This window comes from Procambarus clarkii, chromosome 44 (assembly GCF_040958095.1).
Source record: "Procambarus clarkii isolate CNS0578487 chromosome 44, FALCON_Pclarkii_2.0, whole genome shotgun sequence".
NCBI classification, from domain to species: Eukaryota; Metazoa; Arthropoda; class Malacostraca; order Decapoda; family Cambaridae; genus Procambarus; species Procambarus clarkii.
The window spans coordinates 9,893,490-9,910,877 of NC_091193.1; positions in this window are offsets into that span (position 1 = coordinate 9,893,490).

The following is a 17,388-nucleotide window of genomic DNA, read 5'->3' on the forward strand; positions in this document are numbered from 1 at the left end:
AGATAATGGTCAGTGGATATAGGAGGATTTATTTCTAGGATTTCAAATCCTAGATTCAAAATCTTTCTATTATGTAAATTTATTCAAAGCATATTTATTAAGATAAATTTTCAGAATTTGCCAGAGCCAGATATAAAGGTTGAAGGCCATCAGTCTCTTTTTATTGACGTAAGTTAAACAGGTTTTGGGTATAGTACAGTATTTACAAAACTACCCAGTATTTTGAATGGCTCTTAATAAATCCAGATGGTAAAAGTATATTATTAGAAGGAAACATGTTTTTCAGGTGTATATTTTAATTAAAAGTTTTCCTGCATTTACAAAACACTGTGGTGTAAGAAAAGTCTCCAAACTTTCTAGTTAATATTATGTCACTCTGTCTTCAACTGTCTAAGACAACTGCAGTACTTAGAGTTGATATCAGCTAATTCATGTCTTGATCTATGTACTGTAATTCTACGAACTGTGAACTACAGTGTTAAGAGTTTATGGAAAAATTAGATTATATAGCCAAAAATTAACATTTATCAACCTAGATGGAAAAACATTTGCTCAAATTTAGTGCAGCTGGTTACAGTGGTGGAGGGTAATTTCTTTGCAGCCGATGAATCACAATAATGTGACTGAAGATATGAAGACTAAACCACACACCAGTAGATGAGGAGACGACGACATTTCGGTCTGTCCTGGACCATTAACAAATCGACTGTGATAATGGTCCAGGAAGGACCAAAACGTCGTAGTCTCCTCACCTTTGGGTAATTTCCTTGTTTGATCTAGATAGTGCCATGTGTTTTGTGGTACTTTGCTTGGTCTCCAAGTCTTGTACAGAACCTCACACTTAAAGTATATTGCAATGCCATGGTAACTTTTTCAGTATTGAAGTAATTTCTTCACGCTCATATTGGGTGTCCATTTACAGCCAATCCTTAGCATACGTTATTTGACAGTTGTCTTGGCCATCTGTCTACTGATGATACCAGTGTCTCCATCAACTTCCCAGGAATTTATTTTTCATAATGATGGTTTCAATACTCTTGGTGGTGTTCAGGAGAAACAGATAGGCCTTCAGACTGGAGGAATACATAAAACCGACAAATCATGTGCTTGATATGTAAATTAAAAAGTACAGATGAGACATTTGAATGTGGTTTATTTGCTATTGGTTTATTGGCCATGGGTTTATTTGCTACCTGACTAACACGTCACCCATGTTTCGTCCATGAGGTGGCTAATGTCTTTGTTTCATGGATCTGTACTGTGTAAAGTGTCATTAATCTACCACGTATTTGAAAGTAATGCCAATTAGTATTTTTTGGTAGCAGTGTTTCTTGTAAACATATGTTGTTGAATATGACCGAAAGGATAAGATTAATGATTCTAACACGAATCTTCTCAATATTTCTTATGTTTTTCTTCACCGTCGAGGGAAGTTGAAAAATTAACTCTCCAAAGTTCATTTTCACAATTTGTTATGGTCTAACACCTAGGAATGCATTTCGCAAGGTACTCCTTACATTTACAAAGATAAATTTTCCATGCTTTGCCAAGGCTTATATTCACTTGGGGTGAGGTGGTATAGGATGTGATTGAGATGAAAAGTGGATGAATGGCATAATGGACATTAATAGGCCATTAAATGCCTATGTTCTTGCTTCTACTGTCTCTGTGTTGGTTTTGGGTCTTGAAGTGGGTAGAATGTAATTATGTGTTAACTGCTTGTTGATTGGTGGTCTTGACTTTTTGATGTGTAGGGCCTCGCTGATGTCCAGTCTTCTGTTGTCATTATACCTGTTGATTATTTCAGTGTTGCTTGTTAAGATTTCTCTGGTGATGGTCTGGTTGTGTGAAGAGATTAAAAGCTCCTTGATGGAGCACTGCTGCTTGTGCATTGTTAATCGCCTAGAGAGAGACGTTGTCTTTCCTATATACTGAGATCTTTGGGGCTGACAGTCCCCAAGTGGGCATGTGAAGGCATAGACGACGTTGGTTTCTTTTAAGGCGATCTGTTTGGTGTCTGGAGAGTTCTTCATAAGTAGATTGGCGGTTTCTCCATACTTATGAAGAACTCTCCAAACACCAAACAGAACGCCTTCAAAGAGATCAACGTCTTCTATGCCTTCACATGCTTGAGGACTGTCAGCCCCAAAGATCTCAGTATATAGGCAAGACAATGTCTCTCTAGGCGATTAACAATGCACAAGCAGCAGTGCTCCATCAAGGAGCTTTTAATCTCTTCACACAACCAGACCATCACCAGAGAAATCTTAACAAGCAACACTGAAATAATCAACAGGTATAATGACAACAAAAGAATGTACCATACTGTATATGTATATATATATAATATGTTATATATATGAAAGATAGTATAAGTATCCACTAGGAAAATGAATGAAATTTCCGAATGTTTTTGTGTTTCAACACATTATCAACAATATACCGAAGGATGACATAAGAGTTTGGGATTATATACCCAACTACACTTGACTAGACAAAGAATCATAAGCTGAAACATGGATTAATAGAGGTGAGATTATTAACTGGGTGTACTTTCATACATACACTATTTTTATTCCTATCACAAATCTTACCAATTATAAAGTTATCTAATTTTCATAGTCCTGGACTGACAATTTTAACTGAATCGAGTTTTTTGTGATTATTCTGCTATATATATACTGTATATATATAATATAAAAAACACATGCACATGTACAGACACATATACAAATGTTTGCTGATGATGCAAAATTTCTGAGAAGAATCAAGACAGAGGAAGAGAGAAACTACAAGACATCCTGGACAAATTGGAGAAATGGTCTAGAAAATGGCTACTAAATTTTACTCAGGTAAGTATAAAACAAAGAAATTAGGTGAAGGGAGCAGGAGGCCGAACACAAGGTTCCATCTGGGAGGTGAAATTCGTCAAGAGTCAAGCAGAGAGAAAGAATTGAGTTGGTATCTCAGAACGTGTCCTCAGAAGCCCACTTCAAAAGGACATCGTCAGCGGCATATGCAAGATTGGCCAACATACAAACTGCCCTTAGAAACTTGTGTAAGGAATCATTCAGAACCTTGTATGCCACATATGTCAGACCAATCCTGGAGTATGCAGCTTTTGACTGGAGTCCATACCTAGTTAAACACAATATGAAGTTAGAGAAGATTCAGAAGTATGCCACCATACTAGTCCCAGAGCCAAGAGGTATGAGTTACAAGGAAAGGCTACGGGAATTAAACCTCATGTCCCTAGAAGAGACAAGAGTTAGGGGAGACGTGATCACCCGTACAAACTTCTCCGAGGAATTGAAAGGGTGGACAAGGACATACTAATTAGCATGGGCTGAATGCAAACAAAGGGACACAGGTAGAAACTTGGTACTCAAATGAGCCATAGAGATATTAGAAAAATTGCTTCAGTATCAGGGTAGTTAACAAATGGAATGCACTAGGCAGTGATGTGATGGAGGCAGGCTCCATACATAGTTTCAAATGTAGAATATATATAAATGTACATATGTATATATAATATTTATATGAAAATGAAGTGCAATGATGCACTAATCAATGAAAATAATAACTCATTATTTGGAAAACACAAGGAAATGTAGACTATGTCTCAATCCCAACCTGGGATCCTCTTCAGCAGTAAGCGAGAATAATGGCTGTAGCTGCTTTTATGGCGTCAGGTCAGGTGTCCTGGGAAAAGGTGTAAACCTTGGGTAATAACCACCTTGTTAAATAATTACTCTCACAATCTGGTAACCACTGCCCTGAGGAGATATTAAAATTTGGATTGTTGTTTATAAAAGTAGATTCTATTAAATTAACAAATTCACAAGGGCCCTGAATAGGGTTCAAATTTACTTTTGAGATAATCCCTCTCGGTCTAATCCCGGTTTAAACCCTAATCCCGAGATAATCCGCTGAGTAGATTATCTCGGACGTAGGTTCGAACCCTCATCACGGCTCTTGTGAATTTGTTCATTTGAAGTATCTCACGCTATTGTGATTTCTGTGTGTGTGTGTAGATTCTATTATTTTTCTTTTGAAGCCACAGTGTTAGAGATAAATTATACAAGGATTATCCCCATATTATTTTGTGATTGGTCTCGCTTTCATGTTTATATAAAGCTGACCCTTCTTGGCCATATCTAACAAACCTCTTGTGTTCGGTAAAGTGGATTTTTAGTTCCCTTCCTGTTTGGCCATAATAAACTTTGTTACAATCTTTACAATGAATCTTATAGACTCAGGCACCATTAGCTTTATCTTTCTTCTGATAGATTTTAACTAATTCATTTCTGACTTTATTTGGGTAACTGAAAATTAGTTTTGTTTTACCCATTTTGCTTAAGTTCTTAGCAGTGTGCTTTATGTTAGAACTATTTGGATTGACTAAGCTGTTCTTAGTAGCAATCTCCTGCTGCCTAGTGGTATCAGTTTGGTAGTAATATACTTTGGCAACTTTTAAAGCTTCACCCGAGAATAAGTTAGGGTATCGTATTTTATTGAGTTGACTGTACATTTTATTGATTTCAATGCCTAACCACTGAGGACTACAGATTTGCAATGCTCTTAAGAAAAGATCCAAAGCCACAAATTTGTACTTTCTTCACATTATTGCTAAAGTAATGGAGATAGTTACCTGCATGTGTATCTTTCCTGTACATAGTGAAGCTCAGTGAGTGTTACTCCTTATTACAAAGGTGTCTAAGAAGGGTAATTTATCATCCAACTTCCATTCAACTTTAAATTTGATACTGGGGACTAGAGCGTTTAGCCTCTCAAAAGAATTCTGAGAAAGGCCACCAGCTATCCTTCCAACATGTAAATAGTCATCAACGTCTTGGTACCAAATCATGTCTTGAGGTTTGATCCGAGAGAGGACACTTGTCTCGAAGTACAGGTTAGATAACACTGGAGCCACCAGGGCTGTACCAGAAAGAGGCGTTTCATTGCACTCAATGCTGGGCTTTTTATTTTCCTAATATGAACTGGATTTTCAGAGACCTAAATCGTATTTATTTTTATTGGTAACGTTTAAAACGACAAAATCTGACCAATAAGATAAACCTTCAGCCCAGGTTTTAGCATTGTACCTGTAAGGAAACCTTAAAAATATTAATAAATAAATGGCAAAATTAAAAATTTCCAAAATTATAAATTCTCAAACTGATACTAAAAAATATTGTATTTTACTAGTATAATACTGTAGTATAAAGTAACATTCTGAAAGAGGATATTATATAAACATGTTAAGTTGCTAAAGAATAAATTGTTGACTGACCCCCTTACTATTTTGCTCGAAAATTGCACCATTGAAAATCTGTAACTCAAAATGTAATTCAGAAATTTATATTTGCTCTTTCAAAATTGTAAAGCTATATTCTAAGAACGTAATGTGTAAAATTAATGGAAATCATTGTATAAAATTCAGAATTTGTAAAGACATATATCATACTTTGGAGTTAAAATAAATGATTGCACCAACAGTAAGTAGAGGAGGTTCGCTTTGATGTCCAAAGGATGGATGGGGGAGGTAGAGGGATGGGGAAGTGAAATTCTGGAAGAGGCTGTGGGTATGAAGAGAAGAGGAGGTTTGAAAGTTCGGTGGCCTGTCCACCATGGGTTGGCATATGTGTGTGTGTCGTTTGTTTGGGTGTGTTGTATGTTGGGAGGTAAATATTGCTAAAATTTCTTCCAGCTTCACATGATTTGGGCTATATCTGGAAACATAGGGAAGTTTCAGAGAAATCAGATGTCAATCGATGGAGAAACATTCTAGAATAAACAAAATTAATAATAGGTTCATTGCTACTTGTATAACATTAAATATGAGCACATTATTCCTACTTGTTATTAAGTTACACACAGAGATCACACTAACGTGATGAATCAAATGAACAAATCCACAAGGGCCGTGACGAGGATTCAAACCTGCGTCCGGGAGCATCCCAGACACTGCCTTAATCGACTGAGCTACGACAGGGTAAAAGGGTTTTACCCTGTCGTAGCTCAGTCGATTAAGGCAGTGTCTGGGATGCTCCCGGATGCAGGTTCGAATCCTTGTCACGGCCCTTGTGGATTTGTTCATTTTTTATTAAGTTATTTGATATACAGTATACCAGTAATGGCAAATTACAACAATAAAAAACATAATCATTTTAATATCTTAAGTGTGTGTTGTGCATGTCAAATTCCTGCTACTACATCATCACTGATGTCCTGTGACATTTCTGCTACACCCTTGACATCACATGTCTCGTGATGTTCCTGTTAGGACCTGGATAAGTCACTAGGCGTGCCGCTTGTGGGCGGCATGACTCGGGCAATGGCAAGTTGGAATCTTCATGACTTATTGACATTTGCTGCACATGTCTAAACATTCTTGTGTGTTCTGCTTTCAGTCAACATTGAGAGAGTTTCCAAAAGAAAGGCATTTTGAATGACAATATAAAGTATATTGTATCATGTGTATCTTGGCCAACATGTAGATTCAAGTGAATCTTTGTTACTAAACATGTCCTAAACTCTTATGATTGTCCTCCCTGTGACCCCTTCCCCTCCTCCTTCATAAATTCCCCCTTCCCTAATTTCCTCCTCATTCCCTTTCTCGATCCCCAACTTAAAAAACAAAAAATTGGTTCAGTTAATGAGGCAATGAGGGCTAACACCATACGGACTGACATTCACACTTACTCCAGTGTGAGTGAAATATGATGAAATATATAATATGATGCAATGGTGATGTCAATTTTTTTAATTTTTTTTTTTTACCTGATTCTTTAAGGAATGTTAAAAACAGTTATGTAATGAAGACACAAAAGCTACCTAATGGTGAACTCTGATTTCACTAGTCAAGGAATATGTATGAGTATGTAGCTGGGCAGAATTTTGTTCATATAAATACACTGGTTTCTCTTTCATAAAGGATTCACAAGCATATTTTTCAGGCAGTTCCGGTTTGTGTAACGGGTCTCCATTTGAGATATAATGTAGGCCCGGACCTTTGGTCAAGTCAATTTCAAAGTGTACTGTATACACTGCACGGTATGCACTATGGTTTGTACATACCCGGTAATTCTCATAATGTGGAGACACTGTACTGATTATTTTCATTTTAAATGTTGCTATGTTTGCTAAACATAAAGAAATGTATAGTCATTGCTAGAAATATTTACAATTGGTTAACCTTAAATAGGGAAGTCATATGATGCTTTATATTTTTCACTGGTTGGCTTCCATGTTAGCTAATAACTGATGCAGGAGTAATTTGCATATTTCTTACCTTATTTGACAGGCTTGGAGGTGGGGGAATACCGTCCTCAGCAGAATTACCCGTAGATCACTCTGTACCTCGGTGATACCCAGTATGGGTTAACTTGCCACTCATTATCTACCTAATAATAATAATTTTATCTAGTTTATATGTATTCACATGATAGGATAAACATACCTGGGTACTCATTTATTCTATCTCGATAACTTGTCAGGGGCGTGTGGAGAACTGCCATCACATTTGGGTCCGTGTTTTTTCTGTGATGAAGCCTCTACAATTTTACTAAATACAGTACATTACTACTGGAGTTTATAAATATCACTAAAGGTAGCATTTATTTATTTATATGGTATGTAGTTTTCATTGTTGTACAGTGCCAAACAACTTACATTTATAAAGCAAAACAATGACTAGAGTAGAGCAAATTTTTTTTTTTTCTAACTATGTTCCTAGTCTGTGTATGGTTTTGATGGTTTGTAACATATGATAATCTCTCAGCACACTAGTATTTACATATATTTAGCCCTTTAGGAGCTGCTATCATATGTAGAACCCTGGGTCAAAACAGTTTTCATAATTTTTTTAATTTAGTTATAGTATTATCATTTGTTTTTATATAACTGATATAAGTATGGTTATGATACATCTATATGGATGTAATCAAGTTAACCAAAAACCCATGAAACTTTTTTACTATCTTTTGTAATTGCTTACAAGGCAACGAGGTTATCATGTACTCATGGATTGCAGTTACTGTTAAATCTCATCTCAAGTTGGTGTTTCCTGCCAATGTTTGTGTCTATTTCTGAATGATATTATCAGACAAAATAGCAGTAAAGTAGTGGGTTCCAAGACACTTCCTTTGAGCAGTGCCAGCAATAGGTTTATGTGCAATATAATTATACATGTATATAGGGGGCTGAAGAGAGTGTCCCTGTAGCTAGCCACACTGATAGCTTCACACCTATAAGTCATATCTACTCTTTAAATCCTTAAAAGCCTACTAGAGACTAAAGATAAAAACTTGGCCCTTCTTCACAGAGGTGTAAGGAGCATGGGATTCATGATCACCCTTACCAAAGAATCAAATCTCCAAAAAGTAAGTGAACCAAGACAGACAACTTACTCTGAGTATGATCCAGGTAAAGTTCATGCTTTCTCTTTGGAGGCAGGGATTTTGTTATTTTAGCTAGTGGGCAGTTCTTTGTCTGCAGCTGCCTTCTCTTTTAGCAAAGTATGAGAGGGTTGGCTTCAGGATGGATCGTTAAATTTATGATTCTTTGATCAGCAGAGGGTTCCTCCTTTGTTGTGTTCAGTTGCTGTTTTCCATTGCTATCTGCATGCAACCTGGGCTGCCACAGGGGTTTACACATTGGTTCTGTATTTCATTTCCTTAGTTCTCTGTTCCAAGATTCCTTTGTCTCAGGTTATCTGTAGTGCCTTTCAATTTAGCCAGTCTGCCGTCTACTCTCAGACCCATGATGCTCAAAAGTTTGCAGCTTTTGCTGCTGTATTTTATACTATGTCTTGGCCTGATATCCGAGTTTGGAGGCCAGGTCCCTGGCAGCTATTTACCTGGTCAGTGTTCCTGATCCCCTTCGAGCTTGTGTAATCCAGAGTTTCCCGTCCTAGCGTCTTCCTTTCAGGGGTTTGTTCTTTACTCTCTTCTTCCCCGATGTGTCCCAGTCTTTCGTTTTCTTTGGTTAGCTACAGGGAGTTAACTTTTAGCTTATCACATATCACATCAGCCTCCAGAAAACTAGCAATGAATATATTGATGTGCCTCTTTCTGGGGGGGGAAGGGGGAGGAGGTCTCAGTAGCTCCCTGAACCCACCCTCCCACCCCTATCAAGAGTGTCAGTTGGTTTTTCTTCAGCTCACGACAGGGTGTTTGACGGGGAGCTGGCAGCTTACATGGTGCTGCAACGGTGGTGGTCAGCTGCTACTAGAGGTTTTATATCCTAATTACTGGGCAGATTGCATTTACTGATTCGTTTGTTGCATTGTTGGTTTACTTTCTGTGAACCTTGCAGTTGTCTGTTTTGTTTCACTTACTTTCTGCGGGTTTGATTCTTTGGTGGAGTAATCATGAATTGCCTGCTCTCTTCATCTCTGTAAGGGAGGCAGGTTATTCCCCTATGGTCCTCAGTAGATGTTTAAGGACTTGGAAGGCTGGTGGGAATTATAAGTGTGGCTGCTACAGGGAACCACTGGTGCTTCATAGAAAGAGGAATTTCATTACATTCAATGATGGTTTTCTGGAGGGACCAAAGGTGGCTCCCTGGTTATTTGGTGAAAGCTGGTTATTTGATGAATATTCACTGATTTTCCCTATGGTTACTAGATCCTGCTTCTGCCTTCCCTGTTTTTTTTTTTTTTTTTTTTTAAGTGCATCATGGTGAGAGAGCTCATGGAGCCACGAAGGGCAAGCTTTCCAAGAAATCCAACATTAAATGTAATAAAACATATCTTAAGTGGGTACCTTCGGTGGCTCCCTATTACTACCCCTTCACTTTTCAGGGGCTTCGAGGGTCATCTTTGGGTAGTCTATGTCTGAAGTAGCTGGCTGGTTGTACCCCTGGGCCATCAGGGCTGGCTTCTGATGGTGGTGCCTCTTAACAAGTGGACCAGATTCTGCTTCTGGTCTCTGGTACTGTAGGCACTAATGACTCACTAGGGCTAGCAGGCTTTTGGCTATCCAGATGACTAACTCTGGGTGCCATGAAGGGGACCCATTAGTAGGAGACATGTCATTACATTCAATGCTGAATTTTTTTGTTCTGTTCCCATTGGTCAGTCCTGAGCTGTCCTTATGTTTCTCCATGTTTTTACCCATTCAAATGGCATTCTCTTTTTGAGGCTTTGACCTGAATTAGCATCAGTGAGATACTCGGGGGATTCCTCCCAGAAATCCAACATCAAATATAATGAAATGCCTCTTTATAGTGGGCCCCTGATTAGTTCTCTGTCCCCACTTTTTTGTTTTTCCTCACCTATGGGTTGGTGGGCTTTCTTCTGGGCAGCTCTAGATTGCACTGTTTGGCTGACCAGGGCTGCGGTGAGGTGGCAACCTGGTGTAACTAGGCAGTGTATTTGTTCTGAAAATAAATGTTTACATAGCATCAGAGTTACATTCAGTGCTGGACTTCTTTACACCATGGCTTTTTTGGATACATGTACTGTACATGGGAATGAACAACAAATTATTTATGCAGCATTATCATGATTGATCAAATTAACTTACAGCATTATCATGATTAATAAAATAGTATACCTTGGTTTACAGAAAATTTAGTGATAAAATTAATTATTGTTATATTCACTGTGTTTGTGTGTTTAGTTATGTAGATGTGTTCATTTTTAGGGAGCTTGCACATCATCAGCAGTTTCTCATCTTTTGTTGACGTTTATGATGGCCTCAATTTCTATAAATTATTACTTACTTTTGATACCTCCGGTTATATATATATTTCCCCTTGTAGAATTATTTATGTAGACTGAGAACTCTGCAAGGGTTACAATAATTACAAAATGTAAGTAATGAAATATTGTGGGAAGAACCAAATTGATGTGAGTACATGTATGAATAATACAGGTGGAGTTTTCATAACAAAGAAAGCATTTTTTAAATAGCATATTAAAAGTAGTTGTAGATGCAGATAATGTTTGAGGTTGTGGGACCAAGGAAAGGAACATGTGTACAGTAATTCCAACGCTTGATTCTTTACGAAGGAGAAGATTATGATTTATTAGTGATATTGTATGTGTTATCACATTAAAACCTATTTGCATGTATTGGGCTCCAGAAACAGTAGTTACATGCAGTACAGTTAGACCCTTACTTGAACCAACTCTGTAGTTAAGGACATTAGGTATTTGTAAGTTCTAAATGAAGGGGAAAAATGCATGAGAAAAGAATATTATATTTTCACATGCATTCATGTGGCGGCCACCATATCGAGTGGCTTTGTTGGGGAAGAAAGCTTAATGATGAATTTTCCTAGCTGTATTTTATACTTCAGATCTGATATTGCAGATATGTCAAGTAAAATATTCCATAAATTCAATACTGTCTAGGAGGGTGTAGTAGTTAATTATGTGGCCTCTGGTGTGTGTGTAGCATTAGGCACTCAAGAAATGATTGAGGTTCAAGGTTCCTATCCTGATCAGTATCTTAAAAGTTTTGATAAGGTTTACGCTGTCTTTTATTTGCAGAGTTTTTAGTCGTAGCCTTCAGCTTGTCCTGATATTCGTGTTGACTTAACTCATACAAGATTTTAGTCACCCTGCAATTGAACTTCTTGGCATGTAATGCAATTCATAGATCTTTTGATTAAGGATAAAATTACTATTGGTATTAGCTTACAGTTAAAATATTACTTGTTTAGGGCTTACTTAGAACTGTAACTTCTTTTTTTTTTTTCCCTAAATTACAGTATAAAGAAATCAATTGTCAAATTTTGATAGTTACAGTAAAATTTGATTATAAACAAAGCCTATAGAATTGTATTCATCAGTATGCTGAAATTCCTATTCAAGGAAACCAGTGCAGGCTATAGACTCACATTATATTCTAAAAATAATAGAGTAAATTGAAATTCAGTTCAGTGTTTAGTGACGGTATTTCCAAGTCATGTACATTCTGTACTTCATCCTTTATTTTCTTACCAGCCTTTCATTATTTTATATACTGTTCAGAACTGTATCTCTCATTCTCGTTACTTTATGTCGCTGCTGTTCTTCACAGCCATCCCTCAACATATATATATTTCATATACTGTATACTGGAGTAATATGAAAGGCTCATATAGTACTGTGAATATATATCACACATCCTAATTTCCATACAGTAGAATAGATGATGCTGCTCTATGTGCAGAGTTTTGCCCCACTTTCAAACTTTCTTAGTTTCACCTCTTATAGAGCTCATACTGTGCCTGCCTGTCATAACTCTTAGAATATACTCATCTATTCTTACATATTCTAATACCCTTTTTTCTTGGGGGAGCCCCTACGGTTCCCCGGAGCTATCCGTGGCTGATAGGATACCCCAACTATTTTGCATCACTCGATGTGGGTGGAGTTCTAGGCCTACCGGGGACCACGAGCCAGAACCTGGCCCCCCTCACAGAGGCACGAGGAGCAATGGCCCATAGAAATGCACATGTGATTTGGAGCATTCTATATCTGCCATCGACCGGGACAGGCACATAGAAAAGTAAGCGCCACAAAACAAACCCCCTATTCTGGTTAGCAATGAAAATCTTCAAACGAGTGGACAGAACTCCCCAAAAGAAAAATGAGCAAACAAACATGATGTCACACAAGCTCCGCCGCATGTCTGCGCAGCTCCCCCCCTCCCCGTGAGGAGAATGGGGAGCCCCAGACCTCTTGTGCCAGCGATCCCTACCTAGTTCCTCGGCTGATGGGATCGTGCATGGTCGTGTGGCTCCAGCTCCAGTCTGCTCTCAGTGCTGTTCATTGTTTTTCCGTGCTGCTCTTATGGTGGTCGTGTGAGCTGGGAGTATTATTCTCAGGTACTTGGGCTGTATGTGCTTAGGGTCTCCTTCCCTGAGTGCCCTGTAAATACCACCCTTGGGGCTTGGGGTTCTCTTCCACAAGTCTCCTTGGGTCTACCTCTTGGCGTTGGGCCGCCCAGAGTGTTCGGGGGTTTTCCTCCCTTGTTTACCTTGGGGTAAGTAGCAGTTTTTGCACTGGTGGGGCACGGGGGTACTGCGTAGTTAGTTTTCACCTATAACAGCAGCCGGCTCTGTTCCCTCTAGGTACGTTGTCAACTTGGGTGGCTTTTTTTGTCCTTTTCTTTTTGCCTGGTGGGGGTCTGCCTTGTGTTCTCCCACCCCTCCTTATATTAGTGTCGTTTTGTGTGGTATCACCCCTGCTTCGCCCTCGTGAGTGGACACGTCCCGGGGATTCAGTTTTTAGCAGTTTGCTTGGTAGTTTGGGGCGCCGGTTAGCAGTGCCCTGCCTGGGATAACCCTTAGCAGACCCAATCTAGGGGCCCTGGAAAACCCTGCGCGGGCTCTCGGGTCCGATGGAGGAGACCCTTGCGTCCTCTCTCCCTTTATGTGAGTTTGAGGGTTGCTCTGTCCCCTTGTCTCAGGGCGACACTCATTGTTTTTGCCTCCACCATGCCCCCTGTTGGGTCGGTGACACATTCAACCCTGAGTCCTGCATGCTGTGTTGCTTGTTCATGACTCAATTCACCCAGACTGACGATGATTTGCTTCGGGTGCAGGAAGCACGCACATTGCAGGGTGAGTTTAGATTATTGCAACGTGCTTGGGTTGGCGCTTCCCCGGACGCCCCGAGACTGCCCCGCTATAGGGACTTGGACGTGGGGGTGTTGGTCGCTTCGGCCTTGGTTCCGTCCGCGCCCCCTCGTTCTTCCCCATCGGTGGTTCATTCGGTCCCCCACCCCCACCCCTGCTTCCTGCCCCTAAGTGTCTGAGGGCTTCGGGGTGGGGGCAGGGTTTTGAGGTTTCTGAGACTCAGGCTGTTCTGGTTCCTTCGGGGACGTCCCTTGCTCCTCTTTCGCAATCGCTGGGTTCGTCCCCCGGGAGCTTTGTGTCGGCTGCTGCGTCGCCGGCTTCCTCTTCGGTTTTTTCAGGGTTCTGTGCCTTGGCGCCTACCTGAGCCTACTGGAGGGCCAAGTACCAAATCTACACAGTAAAATAACAACGTACTGGAGTGAACGATATGGAAGAAAATGCAGAATAGAACCAGTGAAGAGCAGAGCAGCCATAGGCACAATCAGAGAACACTGTATAAACATCAGAGGTCCGCGGTTGTTCAACGTCCTCCCAGCAAGCATAAGAAATATTGCCGGAACAACCGTGGACATCTTCAAGAGGAAACTAGATTTATTCCTCCAAGGAGTGCCGGACCAACCGGGCTGTGGTGGGTATGTGGGCCTACGGGCCGCTCCAAGCAACAGCCTAGTGGACCAAACTCTCACAAGTCAAGCCTGTCCTCGGGCCGAGCTTGGGGAGTAGAAGAACTCCCAGAACCCCATCAACCAGGTATCAACCAGGTATGAGCCCTTGCTCGATGTGTTCACGGACGTGTCATCTCTCGGCTGGGGCTTTATGACCAGAGCTCACCAGGCCGGCCAGGGGCGGTGGAGTCCATCCTTCCGTCGGGTCCACAGCATAGTGCGGGAATTCGCGGCGGTATGGTTTGTGCTTCGGAGGGTTCGGGTCGCCCGCGGAGCAATGATCCGGCTCCATTCGGACTGCTCCCCAGTGGTTCATTGCCTGAACCGAGGGGGTTCGATGCGGTCCTTGGCCCTTCGGGTGAATCCTCTGCTGAGTTCTCGGGGTTTGGCTCTCCTGGCGGTTCATGTCCGAGGGGTGTCCAACGTCCTGGCAGGTAGCCTGTCCCGGTTCGTTCCCCTGTCCACAGAATAGACGGTCAACGCCGACTCCTTCAGTTGGCTCTGCCAGACATTCGGGCACCTGGAGGTGGACTTCTTCACGTCGGCATGGTCGAGGCGGCTTCCAGTATATGTGATGGGGGCAGTATATGTGATGCCCTTCCCCGACTGCGAGGCTGTAGGGATCGACGCCTTTTGGCAGGACTGGTCGAGGTGGGGGTTCCTGTACCTCTTTTCCCTGGTTCAGCTGTTGCTCCAGGTCCTCCAGGTAAGTCCTTGGAGACTTACCAGGGGAGAGTAGTCCTCTTGGCCCCATGGTGGCCGGCCCAGCCATGGTTTCAGGCGCTGCTTGCCCGGTGTCCGAACCCTTAGGTTTTCCGCAGCTTTGCGTCTTTCAAGAGTTCGGCCCGGTTCGTTACGAGACTGGTTCGCTCTTTTCCGCGAGTCTTCACGTTTGGTGTTTTTGACAAGTGTTTATCACCATCTCTATGGTGCTCAGGTGGCTTCCTTGCTGGTTTCCCACCTGCGGGCTTCCTCTCAGCGGCAGCATGAGGTTTCCTGGCGATCTTTCCGGTTCTTTTTTGTCCCTTTGTCATTGCTCTTCACTTTCGGTTCAGGTGGGGTTGTCTTTTCTTTCTTGGTTGTTCCAGGACCGTCATCTTATGCCTAATACTGTCGCCTCATATCATACGGCGCTGGCGGAGCCACTGCAGCTTGCTTTCAGTATCGATGTTACTGCACCGTTTCCCAAACTGTCTCGTGCGTTGTTTCACCTCAGGCCTGCTCACGCGCCGCCTGAGCCGTCCTGGTCTTTGGACAGAGTGCTCTCCTATCTTTCTTCACCTCGGTTTGTTGTGGCCTTCTGTTCAGAATTGTTTTGCTAAGGCTCTTTTTCTGTTGGCATTAGCCTGTGGGGGTTGTGTGGTGGAGCTTCGTGCTCTTCTCCGGCGCAGGGGTTTTTGCTCTTTTGGTCGTGGTCATAGGTATGTCCGTCTACAGCCATCTCCTTTTCTGGCGAAGAATGAGACTGCTGCCTTCCGAAGGGGTCCTTGGGTTGTTAATGCTTGGTTGGTCAGGCCGGGAGGTTCACCATGTGTTGTGTCCGGTTGCGGCCCTCCACCGTTATCTACGCGCTACGGCTTCTGTGTCCAGGGACGCGTTTTCGGCTGATCCGGTTTCCCTTCTTCCCTGTTCGCGGGTTCGGGTCTCTCAGGTTGTCCGCAGGGTAATTAAATCCAGCCAGCCTGCAGTCTATCCCTGTGCCCATGACATTCGTAAGTTTGCTGCTCTTGCTGCCGTCTTTGGCAATACAGTATGTCCTGGGCTGACATTCGGGCATGGGGTTTTTGGCGGTCGAACAGGGTCCTGGCAGCACGCTACCTTGTGAACGTTCCTGGGCCCAGTCGGCCCTGTGTTGCTTTGGGTCGGCAGTTGCAGCCCGTTGTCTTGCCTTCAAGTTGAGGAGTGGAGCACCGACCGCCTCCCGGGTTAGTCCCCTTTTTTTTTTCTTTTGTTGTCTTTGGTGAAGTTGCTCCGGGAAGCCGTAGGGGCTCTCCCCCCCCCCCCTTCCTCCCCCAGAAAACCAACCTTTGAATGTAATGAAACTCCATTTTCTGGGCGAGTCCTGGAGGCTCCCCGGCAACCCCCCGTCCCTCCCTCCGGTCGCCGTTTTTTTTTTTTTTTTTTTTTTTTTTCCCAGTTTTTTATATCCAGCCTCAGAACTGGGGTAGGGATCGCCGGCACGAGGGGTCTGGGGCTTCCCCTTTCCCCTCCCGAGGAAGGGGGAGCTACGCAGACATGTGGCGCAGCTCCTGTGACATCATGCTTGTCTGCTCGTTTTTCTTTTGGGGAGTTCTGTCCACTCGTTTGAAGATTTTCGTTGTTAACCAGAATTGGGGTTTGTTTTGTGGTGCTTACCTTTCTGGGTGCCTGTCCCGGTCGATGTCAGATATAGAATGCTCCAAATCACATGTACATTTCTATGGGCCATTGCTCCTCGTGCCTCTGTGAGGGAGGGCCAGGTTCTGGCCCATTCAAAGCCCCAGGGAGCCAAAGTTCTGGAGTTCAAGGCCCGGTAGGCCTTTAACTCCACCCACATCGACTGATGCAAAATAGTTAGGGTATCCTATCAGCTATGGATAGCTCCTGGGAGCCTCTGGGACTAACCCAGAAAATGGTGTTTCATTACATTCAACGCTGGTTTTTTAATATTTATAAAAATATTACTTATCTCGTGTAATATTTGCATTTTCATCTTGTATATCTTGTAAAATTTATTGTAAACTTGTTAAAAAAAGTACTTGCTCCTCAGAAGGGTCACTGGTGTATAACAACATCCCCATTTTCTAGTATATTTTAATCTCTCTCTTTAACCTCACTTTTCTGCAAAGTCACTAACCAAGATCTTCCTGACTATTCCAGATATATATATATATATCTTAAAAATAATTGCTATGACAACACAATTCTTTGTCTGGTCTCAATTTTAATTTCAACTGTAGTCTATTTATTTTCATATATGCCTTAATTCTTTCTGTAGAAATCGTCACTGCCTGAAATAAATAAAATCTCTCGATTATTTTCCCATTCATTGTATTTGACAGCGCATCAAGACATTGTGTAATTTATATTATCCATAGTTTATGAACTACCTTATTCTCAGTTAAGGCATCTTATCCTTAAATGTATTGGTAACTCGTTGAGGTACCAG